Below are 14,597 nucleotides of genomic sequence, written 5' to 3' on the forward strand. Positions count from 1 at the left end.
CCACTGTAAGTAGATGATCCTACCTCTAAGTCTCTGCTTGTGCTGTTTCCCCTTCTTTAATTTCAGAAATGCCTGAAAGCTGCTGTGGCCCCTCTCTCCTCCTCTGTCCATCTCTAAAAGCCTACTCGGCTTTCAAGACCTAACTAAAGGGCAAAGATTCTTTCACATTCCTTGGAACACCCTTGTTCCTGCATTTTCTGAACTCCTTTCATAATTTATGTCATCACCACACTTACATGTCTTGTTTTTTTCCCAATGATTCTGTGATATATAAACTAACTCTAACTCGACTGTAAGCTGTTTAGTACCAAAGACTGTGCCATCACAGCTTTATGTCTTCATATCCTTTCTATACCCTCATAGGGCTGAGCATTATTATGAGCACACATTAAGATTTAGATACATTCATGTTTATGAATTACAGGGCGGTCATGGGATCTTCAGCAAACATAGCCAGGGATTTCTGTCAGGAGAGAATGTGCTTAATCTACTAAAATTTTCTGAGAGGGTAAGTAAGCATGCGGACATAATTTCTTTAACCTTTCAAAAAGCCTTGACAAAGTTCCACACCAGAGGTTATTTAAAAATAAAAGTGAGTCACGATGAGATTGTGGGGAATGTTTTGTCATGGTTAGGGAACTGGCTTAAGGATCAGAAACATCCTGAACCAACGCTTCTAGTAACCAATTCCATATGCTTACAACTTTCCACCCAGAGAAAATGGGCCCTTCTCTGAACGGGGAGGTAAGGTGGGGGGTATCCCCAAATCGTGCACCACTCAGCTTTATTTAGCATGTTTGGGAAGAGAGAGTTTACAGTGAATTCTTTTCTCAGAATTAAAATGCCAAGTCAGAGGAGGGACAGCTCGAGAAAACCTTAGGAGGATACATGTCATCAAAGAAGTGACTGATGAGTCTGCATGCTGGCAACGATAAGGGAACGCGTTAGGGAAAAAGCGACACAAGCTAGTTTTAGGAGGTGATGACTTCTGAGCTATCCATTACCACCAAGGAAGGGAACCAAGACACTGGGTTCTCTGGACAGACTAATAACCTGGCACCTCTTTGAACAGTGCTGTTAAAATATTTGATCAACATTTCTAATAGAGGCCAAGAGCTGACTGGGGGAAGAGCTGAGAAGGTGGCAGCTCTCAACCTTTTTTCTATCATTCCATGAAATTCAGTTCGACCCCAAAGTTGCATATCTGCATCAGGGAAACCAAACAAGTCAGCAGTTGACCAAATGTGCCTATGTAGTGACTGTCTCCTATCACTCTAAAATGGATTCTGGACTCTCTTCTCCTTACTCCGAGAAATATGGTCACTCCAAATGTATTCTTATTTGATAATGGAGGGAGTTTTAATATAAGAACAGTTGGGGCAGCTCAGTGGTTTAGCGCCACCTCTGGCCCAGGGTGTGATCCTGGAGACCTGGGATCAGCCCAGATCGGGCTCCCTGCATGGAGCCTGTTTCTCTCTCTTTCTTTCTCTGTGTCTCTCATGAATAAATAAATAAAATATTTAAAAATATATTAGAACAGTTGTCTTGTTGCTGAAAATTAGTCTTTGGAGGAAAGGGGAATGTACACATGACCTGAAAGACATGGATGGTCTGCAAGAGAGGGCTTTATTGCAGGGTATGGTTCCCACCTTAGGAAAAAAAAATGGTGTCTAGAATCATCTAGAATTATCAGGAGCAGGTGAGCTGAGAGAGGCATGTGGACAAGTGAGACTGGATACTGCAGCCTTTGCAGGTGCATATTTTGCAGCTGCAAATCTCAAGTCTGGAAATTTCTGCAACAAATAATCACAGGAAAAGTGAAAATTTCAACCCCTAGGCCTTCATCTTCCTATAAAAAAGAATTTAAACAGAAAACCAGTAAGCGAGAAGCTAGTCTTATTTTAGGTATAAGCCCATCTGCTGGCAAAGCCTAGATTAGAACAGTTCAGAGGAAAATCATGATTTTGAATTAGACAGATAACAGTGACTTTGCTCTTTAGCAACCCAAATATATAAAGTAGAAGTCATGCTAGGTTGAGCACCAAACAATGATGTGCAAGAACTATCTTGAAAGGGGGAAAGTGGGGCTTTTTTCTTCTTATTTCTCTCCTTTGAATTAAAAACAAAGTCCTGCAAAATGGTCACAGATACTTCTTTTTAGGCAAATTGACAAACTATTAGTTTATAAAAAAGAAATGAAGGAAGGAAGATACTGAATCTATGGTGATGGGCACAGAAGAAGAGCTGGCCCTGGGCTGGCCCTTAGTGAAAGAAGTTGAATCAAGGATTAAGGAAACAGGGGCACCTGCGTGGCTCAGTGGTTGAGCGTCTGCCTTCGGCTCAGGTTGTGATCCCAGGGTCCTGGGGTCAAGTCCCGCATCGGGCTCCGTGGAGGGAGTCTGTTTCTCCCTCTGCCCGTGTCTCTACTTCCCTCTCTCATGAATAAATAAATAAAATCTTAAAAAAAATAATTAAGGAAACAGAAGACCAGAGCAAGAAACAGATGACAGTGGGGAGGGCAAGAATGACTTGACTTCCAGAGTAGCATCAGAAAGGACTTCTTTTTTTCCCTCACGGGTCATGAACACATTTTTCAGGAAGGTACAAAACATTAGAAAAAGTGAGTAATCTTTCTGATGGAAACAAACTACATCAGGAGTCCATGAATTCCTGAAAGGAAGAAGAATGATTTCCTCAATACAGTGAATGTTTAACCTTGCTGAGCAACAACACTGTGACAGTCAATGCTGGGGACACCCTCCTGGACAAGGCTCCATCCCGGCCTTCATGGAACTTACCATGGAACCCCTTTGTGAGGGGGCAGTACCACGCATGTAAACATGCACACGAAGCCCTCAGGGGCCTCCTGTACCTTTCTCATCTGCCTCCCTCTCTCTTCTCCTCTGGGGGTCGCTCAGTCAACCTTCTCCCACAGCGAGTCACACCATGTTGTGGTGGACTGTTGCCCTGGGAGCTTCTCGAAATTATAGATTATATTTTGCGCATAATATAAACGAACTTGTCTACTTGGTTAAATAATTGAAAGAAGTGCCCCAGAGAGGTTTGAGACACTATATGGAGATACCTAACAGTAAAAGTGCAAAGGTAAATAAACGCAATAACAAATAAGGGGTGGGGGCACCTGGGTGGCTCAGCCAGTTAAGTGTCTGCCTTCGGCTCAGGTCATGACCTCAGGGTCCTGGGATCAAGCCCTGCATCCAGCTCCCTGCTCAGTGGGGGAGTCTGTTCCTCCCTCTCCGATTGCCACTTCCCCCAGCACTCATACTCTCTCAAATAAAGAAAATCTCTAAAAATAAAAAATAAAAAAAATTAAGAAGGGGTGAAATTGGAGCAAAGGGAAACAGGTTAAGAAAAATAAACTATAGCTAGGACCAATTAGAAATTCTTAAACTTGATTTTGAAGGTTGGATGGAGGTTTTCCAGGATGAGTAGTGAGGTTAGGGGAATTCTAGAGAGCTCTAGAAAATGCTGGTGCTGGAAGCCAGGTGGGAGAGGTGGCGGTGGTGTGGCAAGGGCAGGCCGAGAGGGGAGCTGTATCACGGAGGGCTCCAGGCACCATGCTACGGGGGAGGTTTTCATCTTGTGGGAAACTGGGAGCCAAAAAGTATCATGACTGGATCTACATTTCAGAAACATCTCTCTAACAACAGCTTGTAGGAGATGTGAGAGCCTAAGTTGGAGCCTGGTCAGGTCCTTCTTTTATTAAACTCTCCTCAAAACTCTCACCATTTTCTCTATGAACCTCAGAAGACAATCTTACCTCTTATTTTCCTATTTCAAAGAGGACAGATGTACCATTCAGTGGGGACACTTTGAATACCTGCCCTTTCTGTCAGTCAGCTAGAGGCATGCCGCCACCATCCTCGCCTCTGTCACTGCTAGTCAACGACAGAGCTGGCTCTTCTCCTTGGTTTTCTCATCCCTTGCTTCTCCAGTTAAGTTGCTGTAACTTTTCTACATTTACGGTCGGTATTTTTTCTCTTTTAACTCACTCACCAACCCACTTCATTCTGCATTTGGGATCCCACAAAGGCCTTGCACAATGCCTCCAGTGACCTCCAATTAGCTGTCTAAAGAATACTTCCATTCCTATCTTTTTTGACATCACCATGGCATCTGAACCAGCTGACTACCCTCTCTTTGAAACTTCTTCATGTCCCCTGTTTCTTTCCATGTAGAAACTATTATCACCAAGTCTCTTGCTTTTTGCAGGCTATGAATCTTATGCTTGTCTTTTAAAGTTAAAGTTGCTCAGAACTATGTATCTGGACTCCAGAAAAAAGATGAATTGCAAGGACACATTTGGTTGGCCACCATCAGACATGGAGCCACATGAAATCTTAAGGAAAGAACAGGTCCATTATGGAATCCTAAGGAATATCAATATTTATAAAGTGGGGAAGAGAAACCAGAGAAGACAATGACGATGCAATGCAATGACAATGCAATCAGAAAAGCAGACTGACAAAAGGGAGAGAAACATGGGAAAAACCATGGAAGAGGGGCACCTGGGTAGTTCAGTAGCTTAAGTGTCTGACTCTTGATTTGGGCTCAGGTCATGAACTCAGGGTCATGAGATCGAATCCCACATTGAGTTTTGGCGCTCAGCACAGCATCTGCTTGAGACACTCTCTCCTTCTGCACCTCCCTCTCTCTCTCTCTGACTTAATTAATTAATAAAATCTTGGGAAAAAAAAAAGAAAAGATAAGTCATGAAGGAGTTTCATGTCCTTTGGGAAGGCCAGATAGGGTAATACAGAGTCCACTGGATGAGACAAGGGTCTCGCATGGCCTTGGAAGGGACAATTTCAATGGAGTCATGAGAACAGAAGCCCATGTGTGTGGGTTACTCCAACAAATGGAGACATCAAATTCTACTTCATTTTTTAAGAAAGTGTACCTGAAATAAGGGGAGGAATAATTTGGGAAGGAATATGGAGGTCCTTTAGGATGGTAGAGATCTGAACACACTTAGAAGCTCTAGGCAGTCTTTGAAACTGTCAAGAGACAACTAATGGCAACTTAAGTGGAGGTATAAGTATTTTATTTGGTTTATTGTAAAAAATATGATGTGTTGGCTTATTAGAATTTTTTTGGAGAGTCAGTTGGCTTTGTGTATGCAAATTATTGATGGGAGGTGGCATCATAAAATATAAAACAGCTTGGTAAATGCTGATATAGCAGAAAGGGGCACAAAGTTGGTATCCAGAGACCTGGAGCTGTTCCCAACCAAAAGTTTAACCTCTTAGGTCTCTCTTTCCTCCTTGCAAGCTGACAGATTAACTAAGATGATCTAGTGTCCATAGGTTTTTCCAAGGCTTCTTTCTCCTCCAACCTCTTCCTTGTTTTTCAAACTAAACTTCTCTCTTTCGAAGTCTGTGGTCATGGTCTCCTCGGTTGTGAATTCCTAATGAAAATCTTTAAATTTTATATTTTCACTTGAATGGCAAAGAAGCAGTACATTTTGGATTATCTGCATGATGAACCTATGTCTGTAGATTTCAGCCCCTGCATGTATTTTTAGATTTGCAAATGTATATCTCAGGTAGCTTTTTGATCTCTAAAAGGATTTTAAGTAACTTTTATTATTTTTTTATATTTTTAAAGATGGTACTTATTTATTCATGAGAGAAACAGAGAGAGAGAGAGGCAGAGACATAAGCAGAGGGAGAAGCAGACTCCCTGTGGGGAGCCTGATACAGGACTTGATCATAGGACCCCAGGATCATGACCTGAGCTGAAGGCAGTGTAACCCAAAATGCTGACAGACAAGAAGAGAGGTAAGTTGAACCCCCTAATTGACGGGTTCTGGTCAAGTGAAGGTCAAAATACATTACAGTGTTCTCAAGAAACAAAGGTTTGGAGAAAGTAGGATGAAAAAATATGTTGGGAAAATGGAATCATGACATCACAAATAATACTGCAGGTGCAGGAAACTTAAAAGAATCTTGGCCATGGCAGTTGGCACCCTTTTCACATTGAGCAAGAAGATTTCATTCCCACAATGCAAATTCATTGCCTATGTTACTTCATTTGAATTTTATGCATTTTCAATTTATGCTGAATTCATAATTATATTTTGATTTGATAGTTTAAAAGCTATGTATATAAGGAGTTAATGCCTGAATTTATATGCATGTAGATATTTAAGTAACATTTTAATTAAAATAATTTTAATTAGGGATCCCTGGGTGGCGCAGCAGTTCGGCGCCTGCCTTTGGCCCAGGGCGCGATCCCGGAGACCCGGGATCGAATCCCATGTCGGGCTCCCGGTGCATGGAGCCTGCTTCTCCCTCTGCCTGTGTCTCTGCCCCTCTCTCTCTCTCTGTGACTATCATAAATAAATAAATTTAAAAAATAATTTTAATTAAATAATTTTAATTAAATAATTGAGGTTAGCACATTTATCTTAAGAATTGTTTTTTCTTAAAAGATGTCCATACCTAAGGTTTGAGAATCTGGTCTTGATTTTAAAGTTTTATATATTTCTCTAAATTCCCTTGAGCAAAGTGTGGGGAAGCAGACAATATTGGGAACTAATGGATACTGATGACCCAAAGAAAAGCCTGACAATTCTGGGGACTTTATGGGCAGAGTTTTCCCAGCCAGACTCATTTCCTCCCATCAGGGAAAAGTCACAGGGAAGGGTAGCATTAGATTTCAGAATCGATTTGTCAGATTGCTGGGAGGAAGCCAGTCCAATGGGGGCAGGCTGGGGAAAAAGAAACTCCACAGAGGCAATGTTGGTGTTATATATGTTAAAGGAATTGGGTATCAAAGTTAAACAGTCAGAAAACCAAAAGCAGGTTTTCAAAAGGCCAGTTCAAGGCTGGAGCATAAATAAATGAAGCAGCCAGGAGGGTATCTCCAACGTATCAGCAATGGTCACATCATCTAGAGAGGACTGTATTCAGTTGGCAGCTCCATGGTCCAAGTGAGGAGGGAAAGCAAAGCTTGATGAAAACAGTAGGACATGGCATCAAGTAAGACTGTGAAAAAGGATTAAAGACACCAGAGGTGTTTTGCTTGGTCAGGTAAACTGAAAGATTAAGAATTTATTTCTATTGACTAATGTAACCAAGGGGGAACACACAAAACTGGGCACCAGTAGTTCTCCATCTCAGGTAGAAAAAAGAAAAGTGGGGCACAATGTAGACTGTAGGGATTTCCGCTGGTCACATCCAAGGGAAAGGACTTTAAAGGGAGCTTAGGAAGAACTCAGTGGATTCTCTCTAGAAGGCGTGGACACGGTCTCTAGGAGCACTTGCAAAGCAATTTGCTGAATTTCAGTTCCGCCAGAATGAGCTCTCAACGTGCTGGCCATCTCTGTGAACCTCGGACAAGGAACAGGAGAAGTCAGCGAGTGAGAGATGACCGACTCCCAGCAGGAATGTCAGAAGTGGAAAGAGAAGGCTGGGTCTCGCTTAGGGATGTTGCGGAGGAAGCCAATGGAGTGTGACTTGGCCAGAAACTGCCCTGGTAGGAAAAGGATGAGTCAGTGAATCCAAGGTTGCCTGCTGAAAAGGGGAGGTCATGTTTGAAGTTCATGGAGTGGAAGGAGCTGTGTAAATATTGGGCTTTTTCTTTTTTTCTTTTTTCTTTTTTTCTTACTAAGGTTCACATACAGCAAATTACGTTCCATATTTGCTAATGCTTTTTTTTTTTCTAAGTGTGAACTCCTCCAGCAGCTTCTTCGGCCTCTTCTCAGCAAAGGGTTGGTGGTGGTGGTACTGGTGGGGGGTCTTTTTCCCTCAGGTTTTTAATATTTGTTGAAGGCCAAATGCTGCTGTTTCACTGGAGAGCTCCCCAGAAAGAACACTTGAACAACAAGACAAGGAGGGGGCAGATGTACTGAAAATCCAGCTTCTTGCAAGGCAGATTGAGAAATTCTTGCAAGTGTACCTCGTCCGGTTTCCACTGTTGTTTAACCTGGCAAATGTGGACTGGAAAAAGAAAAAGAAAAAAAAAAAGTAGCACACTTCAACGATGCTGTGAGTTCTTAGGCGGCTACTTGAAAAGTTCAGACATCGGGCACAGCTCTCTGAAGAGTCCAGAGAGAAATCTGTTGTAGAGGGATGGTTACTGTGTGAGATGTCCTGGGAAAACATTGGAAAATGTGACTTTTCTCACTACATTTGTTGCCTCTGCCTTTACCATGAGCAAAATCTGAGGATCAATGAATTCCTATAAAGTGAAACCTGATGGCCCCCTCGATGCCCCTTCCTGAGGAAGTGGGGGACCTCTTTCTGGGAAGACGCCTTCTCTGTGTGTGTGTTTTACACCTGGAATTGAATTAGGGATGGGGAAAGGGAGGATATTCGGGAAAGGTTTGAATAGCATTTTTTTTTTTATGACCACACCTTCTTGAAGTTGGCATGTGAATCACATGAGGATATTTTTGATAAACTCGGATGTTGAGAAACTGGAACCAAGTAGAATCTGAGTAAATTAGCTCCATATACTTTGAACTAAAAATGGAACAGATCTATCAAATTATGGAATGTTAGTCTACATCAACTAGAAACTAGTGTAAGTGCCTACAGTCGAAGATGATTTTTGCCTCCCTCATGAAGTTCCCCGAGGCTTATCCTCTCCACACATTTAAATGAAAAACCACAGAGACTAATGAGTGATTTACGAGTGGGTGAGGGAGAGAGATCCTCTCTTGTCATTGCTACAAAGTTCGAAGGCAGGGGTGGAGTGGAAAGAGCAATGGACTAGGAATTAGCACATCTGGGCCTTGACTCCTCCCTGACTGGTTTACATAACCTCCCTGGGCATAAATTTCCCCATTTGGAAAAGAAAAGAGTGCCTCCAGAAATCTCTCTGTAACCTTTGCTTATTGCCCTCCATGTAACTCAGTCTCAACAGGTCCAGTTTTGACCCCATTCCCTGCATCTTCCCGAACCTTCTGATGCAGTGAGAGAGCCACTGTCCACCTGACCATCGGAGAACAAAGTGATAACCCGCCCCCTTCGCCTCCATCCCTTTCTTTCTACCCTCCCTAATCTGCCTTTCATTCAGTTGGTAGTATGTGGGAGGAAAGAAGACATTCCATTTCCAGGCTTGGCCCCTAAACCCTCTGCAAGGTTTGTAAGGAATGCAAACAGGTAGGAATTGGTAAGCCCCCTGGGTGGGGGTTGGCCTGCTTTTCGGGTCGTACCTAATCACAGAATGGGAACTGTGATGGGGCTCAGAGTCTTCACGGAATACCAGCCTCACTTCTCTTGAGATAAGGAGACCGAGTCCCCGGTTGATGAAATGACTTGCCTGTATTTCTCACACATGGATTCCCAGAGCTGCGGGCCCCCGGAGAGCCTGCCTTATCACAAGAACTGTTGGCTCTCTTCAAGGTCTCAGGTGGTCAAGAGCCAACAGAAGGTAATGATCAACAGCAATGATTAACTCATTACCAGTGCCTTGAACAAACGTCTTACCCTTTAATTGGTTTTACATCTGACTTTGTTTCCTTCTGTCTCTCCTCCTCCTGCCCCTCCTCTTTCTCCTGTCCTCAGTGCTACATCCTCCTGTTTTCATACTGTCAGCTACACTGCAGAAACCAAACTTCCCCTGGGAGCAGCTGCCACCATCATTACTGAGACCCTGGGCTTTTCTGTGGCCCTTTTGGAGGCCGAGTAGGGCACCTAAAAACAGACCTCAAACCCTCCTCTCTAAGGAAAGGCACTCTGCCTGCAGGGTGCAGAGAAGGGAGCCTTGGCTCATTCTGGGGAACTGAAAGCTTTTGTCATTGGGGATCTAAGGCAGCTGGCGCTTGGACACCTGTGCTTCTGGATGGTCTCCAAAATAGTTGTAGCTGAGTTTCCTTATACTTGGTGTCTCTCATCTAAATAGGTTTGGGCCCTATGTCTTTCACCTCTCCCAGGTCCTGGGAGGTCCTCGCCGTGTAGGTCTCAGCTGAGCAGTGACGCTCGGGGCCTCTGGCCAGATGCTGCTGCTTGGCCATGTCCTGTATCTGGGGGCACTGCTTCTCAACACCGCCCCGACCCTCTGTATGTATGAGATGAACTGAGCAGGTGCTACAATCACTCCTCTGATTTCCTAACAATAATCTGAGAACATTTTGGGAAGAGTACATTTAAATATTTAAAACCAGATCAAGGCATCCCTGAGAAGAGGCAGAAGACATTTCCTTTTGTTGTTTCTACCCCAAGATTTGTTGACCCACATTGGGGTTTGGTTTATAACATGAATGTGTCAAGCATCTACAGTTCAATAGAATGAGGGTAGGCTGTGGTGGGGATGGGAGGCAGACAGCGGGAGGAACTGGGAGTATGGTGGTTTGACTCGATGGGGGTGCTGAGGGGGGTAAGGTCTGTGAAAGATGAGAGAGGGAATAGGCTTGGGCAGGGAAAACCTTAGGAGAAGGAAAGGAAGGAGAAAGGGGGCCTGGGGGTTTCTAGAGCAGAAGTGCCTGTGGGAGGTGGGGGGTCTTCTTGTAGGGGTTGGGTGAAGGGACCAGGTCCTAGTCCCCCTTGGTGCTGCCAGGAAGACTATGGCCTCAGAGTAAGACTAGCAGATCCTGAAGGCACCTGTCCCTGGAGGTCGTCACCTAACAGCATTTGCTGAAGCACTGTAGCTCCTGAAGCGGGGGTCAGAGCAGAGTACCTCCAGGGCGGCCATGGGGCGGGAGGGGGGGGAGAGGGGGAGAGGGGGAGAGGGGTAGGGGCCAGGCAGTACATATGAACACATTACAAATAGAAGGAATGGTGATTTTCAAGCAGTGGGTATCATCCTTCTTTTCCTTTTATAAAAAATAACCATTAGGTGTGCAGATACTTTTGATTACTGGCCACATCTGAATGCATTGATCAAGCAATACAACTATATTAGATGGGAAGAGCCTGGAGAGAAGGGTTTGGGATTGTTTCACATTCCCCCTGGTCCCAGAACAGAGGTCACAAACTATGGCCCATGGACATGAAAACATGTCTCTGTGACCAAAGTGTTATAGGAACACAGCCAGGATTCGACTGTGTATGGCTGTGCTCACACCTCAACAGCACAAGTGAGTATGGCCCCCAGGGCCCCCTTCTGGACCTTTACAGAAAAAGTGTACCGAGCCCCGGGCCCTGTGACGGGGCCCTAGGTACGACTGGCCCAACACTCACAGGCCGAGCTGGAAGCCTGTGATGGTTTCTCCCTCTCACCTCCCTGCCATTGTCCTAATGGCGCAGAGAGCCAAGGGTAGGCCACTTGGGATTTGAGTAGCCACTGCCTGAGGTTTAAGTTTTAAATCACGAAATGACTGTTTATTGTGTGTGACTGGTTAGCACATTCAACTGCTATTATCCTGCAGGTTTAATTTATCACATTAGCCACCAGGACTAGAGTAGGTGAGATTTACGGATGGGGATGGGGCGGGGATGATGAACAAAGGTCTGGGCCGGGCCTGATGCTTTAGGAGAGGGCCCTGCAAGTCTGGGATGGAAGACTATTAAGAGTAAAGAAATGAACTAGGGTAATCGTTGCCTGACATCAATAATTTATGATGATGGCAAGACAGTTGTTCAGCAAGTGTTTACTGAGCACCTACTAACGCTGGGTCTGGTTCTAGGTGCTGGAGATACAGCAGTAAGCAAAACATACAAAAATCCCAGTCTTCATGCCACTTCCACTGCACTGAGACAGACGATAGCAAAGTAAATGATACGTATATATTGTGTATTATACATAGTATGTTGAATGGTGTTAATTGCCAGGGAGAAAAATTGAAGCAGGGAAGTGGATTAGGATATTATGGGGGTTTGGGGTTCAGGGGAGCAATGCCATATTTTTTTATGGTGTGCCAGGGCAGGACTCCGGAGAGTATGAATAAAGAGAACACCAAGTATTTTCATGGATCTCCTCACCAGCCTCATCAACAAATACTCCGAAAAATTGGGGGGGGGGGCATTCCATATCAACATTCTAGAAGTATTTCCCCAGACAACATTCAGCATCTGAAATTCTTGACAGATGTGTTGTGCAAAAAAAGAAATGAATAGAAAAAATGGAATTATTGCTGGTGACAATCGTTTCATAAACCTGTGGCATCTGGAGAAGTAAAATGCAAAGTAACAGTTAAGGAGGTTCGTGGACGTCAAAGTGATTCATCTCAGACCCACTTGCAGCCCGGGCTGCACTTGCCTATAGGTTACAACAAATTGAGGGTCTGCCCTCCTCAAAGGGTTTCAGGCATGAGTATAGGGTTCCTTGCAGGGTCGAAACACCACACGATAAAAGTGCAGGCTATAAATTTTGCTATGCTTCCTGGCTAAATGGACGCTTTGAGTGGAGACAGACTGGCGGGAGCTGAAGTAGTTAGAGCTTTGATTCACCGCAGCTCTATCATTCCGTCCTGCTGGGAGTGCTGCATGGCGATGGGAAGGCCTGCTGCAGGGCTGCCATGGGGAGACTGAGTCAGCACCAGGGGTGTCCAGCCTCTGCCGGACTGTAGGCCATCCTATGGTGACTTACTTAGGGTGGTGAGGCCTTGGGGAGATGAAGGGATGGGGTGCTGGCTACTAAATCTGTTGGGAGAGTAGTGTCCTCCCTGACCCTCATCTGTTTTCCGGTAGGAGGGTCACTGATAGGAAATCACTTGTGACAACTTGCTATCTGAACTCAGTACAACCCCTGCCAAGGCCAATTTGGAACATTTGTTTCGAATATCCTGGATGTGGGGCATCCCTACTGATGTTTTTTTGTTTGTTTGTTTGTTTGTTTGTTTGTTTTTTATTCTGGTGCTAAAAATGCTTAAATGAAAGTTGGCCAAAACAACGATGTCAACAACAAAAACATTTGATTAAAAAAAAATGAACTGCAGATGCTGTAGAGATGAATGTAGTCAGATACTGTGTGGTTCGAACATCGCCGAGGTCTCAAGACCTGTTATTTTTATTTTAACTCCAGACCTCTCCGTGTGAAAGGAAGGAATGCACAATTGAAATCAATAAGAGATTCTATGGCTGTGAGATTTAAAAAAAATTATTATTCATTCTCTTGTTAGTTTTTCATCAGCTTTCATTTGGTGTGTTTTTATTTACTTTGATGTTGGTAAATCTCTCCTAATGCTGTAATTATAGGAGTAAGACTGAATATGTTTTGCTTAACATCTGCGAGGAAAATGCAGTGTTTGATTTGTTTCTTTTTTAATTTGCAGTTTGGAAGAGGTTGATTAATCCGTTGGTAGAGTCATCTGTTCCATCTTAAGTTACACCCATTAGAGGTTGTTATAAATCTGTCTGTGTAGTCAACTGAAATTTTTGGAGATTAAACGGCTGCATGAATCTGTAACTATATTAAAAACTATAGTTTCACTCCTTAATTAACGAGGACGTTTCTAAATAGTGCACGTGGACCACATTTTGAATGTTCTTCTGTGAAAAGAAATTTCATTCACTTGTCTGTATCATGAGTTGTCATCATACGCATCACCTTCTGTCATCTTGGCTTGCGGTACCATATTGAGTCAGAATTTTAGTATTCATTTTAAAAAAATCCAAATATTTGGTTCTGTTAAATCATATCTGGAAACTTCTTATTCAACTGTCTTTTGAAGGGAAGATCACCAGAGAGGAATGTGTGAGGATAAACACGTGCTCACTCACACTACCTCCCTGTCTATTGCTGTTATGCAGATGGGGCTTCATATCAACTCCGAATGCCAGCCATGAGGGGTAGTGAAGCCAAGTGAAGGGGCAGGAATCTCAGAAAGCCTCAAGGGAAACCTGTAAGTGCCATGATAGGTTTTCTTGGTTTTTTTCTTTTTTAAGGTTTTATTTATTTTAGAGAGAGAGAGAGAGAAAGAAAGAAAGGGCATGAATGGGAGGAGGGGCAGAGGGAGAGCAAGAGAGAGAATCCAAAGCAGACTCCTCGCTGAGCATGGAGCCCTACACAAGGCTTAATTCCACAACTCCAAGATCATGACCTGAGCCAAAATCAAGAGTCACTCACTCAACCAACTGAGCCACTCAGGCAACCCCCACCTCCATGATAAATTTTCAAAGGCAAGTGCCTGATACACTGCTGGTTAAAATAAAAATCAGAATTCTAGAACGTCCAACATTTTCCATTTTGACCCACTTCTTACAAAATGTTGAGAAAGAAAAAAAAAACAAGGAACTTGATTCGCTGCTTCACAGTGATCATAAATTGAAGATATTTAGTACCTGTGGAGAGTTGAAAAGCAAAATGGAGGTACAATTAGAATGTTGAGGCTAAGCCGGCTGAGCTGCCGAGAGGGAAAGTCAGAGTTCCTGGGAGGAACAGAACAGCCCTGTCGGCGGTTCACCATTATGTTCATTCCCTTTGCCTAGTAGGGGAACATCCTGGAAGCCGGGTGCTGTTTGCACCTTTCATCTCTGTGCATATGATGGGGTAACAAACTTTTAATGATTTCAAGGGTACTTCTGATTTCTGGGAGCTGGAATGCAACAGATTCCCAATTTTCCAAAAAAAGAAGAAGAAGAAGAAGAAGAAGAAGAAGAAGAAGAAGAAGAAGAAGAAGAAGAAGAAGAAGAAGAAGAAGAAGAAAAGAAAAAAAACAGGACACAGATACTCTGATCACATGGACT

Source organism: Nyctereutes procyonoides, unplaced genomic scaffold, assembly GCF_905146905.1.
Source record: "Nyctereutes procyonoides isolate TBG_1078 unplaced genomic scaffold, NYPRO_anot_genome, whole genome shotgun sequence".
In the NCBI taxonomy this organism is placed as follows: domain Eukaryota; kingdom Metazoa; phylum Chordata; class Mammalia; order Carnivora; family Canidae; genus Nyctereutes; species Nyctereutes procyonoides.